The sequence below is a fragment of the Entelurus aequoreus genome, linkage group LG09 (genome assembly GCF_033978785.1).
Source record: "Entelurus aequoreus isolate RoL-2023_Sb linkage group LG09, RoL_Eaeq_v1.1, whole genome shotgun sequence".
Taxonomy (NCBI): domain Eukaryota; kingdom Metazoa; phylum Chordata; class Actinopteri; order Syngnathiformes; family Syngnathidae; genus Entelurus; species Entelurus aequoreus.
Genome location: NC_084739.1, coordinates 29,998,227 through 30,000,868, shown reverse-complemented (window position 1 = coordinate 30,000,868; position 2,642 = coordinate 29,998,227).

The following is a 2,642-nucleotide window of genomic DNA, read 5'->3' as shown; positions in this document are numbered from 1 at the left end:
TCAACGGCACAGCGGTGGAGATAGTAAGCAGCACCAAGTTCCTGGGGGTGCAGATAACTGACAATATGACCTGGTCCCTATACACCGGAGCTCTTGTAAAAAGAGCTCAGCAGCGCATACACTTATTGCGTCAGCTCCCTCCCCCCATTCTCACCACATTCTACAGAGGCACTATAGAGAGCCTACTGACCAACAGCATCTCTGTCTGGACTGGAGCCTGCAATGCCTCAGACTGGAAGTCTCTCCAGAGAGTGGTGAGGACGGCGGAAAAGATAATCAGGACTCCTCTTCCTCCTATACAGGAGATCGCAAAAAGTCGCTGCATGCCTGACCAGGGCTCAGAAAATCTGCAAAGACTCCTCCCACCCCCACCAAGGACTGTTTTCACTGCTGGACTCTAGAAAGAGGTTCCGCAGCCTCCGAAGCAGAACCTCCAGGTTCTGTAACAGCTTCTTCCCTCAGGCCGTAAGACTCTTGAACGCATCATAATTAAACGACCCCCTTTAAAGGCCTACTGAAACCCACTACTACCGACCACGCAGTCTGATAGTTTATATATCAATGATGAAATCTTAACATTGCAACACATGCCAATACGGCCAGGTTAACTTATAAAGTGACATTTAAAATTTCCCGGGAAATATCCGGCTGAAACGTCGCGGTATGATGACGTATGCGTGTGACGAAGTCAGTTTAACGGAAGTTATGGTACCCCGTAGAATCCTATACAAAAAGCTCTGTTTTCATTTCATAATTCCACAGTATTCTGGACATCTTTTGCAATTTGTTTAATTAACAATGAAGGCTGCAAAGAAGACAGTTGTAGGTGGGATCGGTGTATTAGCAGCGGACTACAGCAACACAACCAGGAGGACTTTGTTGGAGAGCAGACGCGCTAGCCGCCGACCTCACCTTGACTTCCTACGTCTCCGGGCTGCCAAACGCATCGGGTGAAGTCCTTCGTCCTTCCGCCGATCGCTGGAACGCAAGTGAGCATGGTTGTTGATGAGCAGATGAGGGCTGGCTGGCGTAGGTGGAGAGCTAATGTTTTTAGCATAGCTCTGTGCGGTCCGGTTGCTAAGTTAGCTTCAATGGCGTCGTTAGCACAGCATTGTTAACCTTCGCCAGCCTGGAAAGCATTAACCGTGTATTTACATTTTCACGGTTTAATAGTATTGTTGATTTTCTATCTATCCTTCCAGTCAGGGGTTTATTTTTTTTGTTTCTATATGCAGTTAAAGCACGATGCTATCACGTTAGCTCGTAGCTAAAGCAATCCGCCGATGTATTGTCGTGGAGATAAAAGGCACTGAATGTCCATTTCGCGTTCTCGACTCTCATTTTCAAGAGGATATAGTATCCGAGGTGGTTTAAAATACAAATCTGTGATCCACAATAGAAAAAGGAGAAAGTGTGGAATCCAATGAGTCAGCTTGTACCTAAGTTACGGTCAGAGCGAAAAAAAATATGTATTTCACTGCATTCTAGTCCGTCACTCTAACGTACCTCGTCCACAAATCTTTCATCCTCGCTCAAATTAATGGGGTAATGGTCCGAATCGCTCTAGCTGCGTTGAAAACAATAGGAAAATATGAGGGAGTGAACAACTGACAACGTCACGCTACTTCCGGTAGGGGCAAGGTTTTTTTTTATCAGCGACCAAAAGTTGCGAACTTTATCGACGTTGTTCTATACTAAATCCTTTCAGCAAAAATATGGCAATATCGCAAAATGATCAAGTATGACACATAGAATGGATCTGCTATTCCCGTTTAAATAAAAAAAATTCATTTCAGTAGGCCTTTAAGTCCCCCCAAAATGGATTAACTCGCTGGATTAAAAAAGACAATATAACATACATCCATAAACGTGGACGCATGTGGAAAAGTGCAATATATTTATCTGTACAGTAATCTATTTATTTATTTATATATATCTATATATATTTATTTAGTTTATATATATATGTATATATTATTTATATATATATATATTTATTTATTTATATATGCACCTTATTGTTTTTTTTTATCATGCACTACCATGAGTTTATGTAACGAAATTTCGTTCTTATCTGTGCTGTAAAGTTCAAATTTGAATGACAATAAAAAGGAAGTCTAAAGTAGTAAAGTCTAAAGTCTATGCATGTATGTATGTATGTACATATATGTATAATATATGTATGTATGTATATATATGTATAATATATATATATAGATATATATATAAATGATCGATATATATATCTATATATATATATATATATATATATATATATATATATATATATATATATATATATATATAGATATATCTATATATATATATATATATATATATATATATATATATATATATATATATATAGATATATCTATATATATATATAGATATATCTATATATATATATATAGATATATCTATATATATATATATAGATATATCTATATATATATATATATATATATATCTATATATATATATATATATATATATATATATATATATATATATATATATATATATATATATATATATATATATATCTATATATATATAGATATATATATATAAATGATCGATAGTAGATAGATAGATAAACATAGAATAAGTGCATGGCAATCAGTTCCGGTTGGTACAAT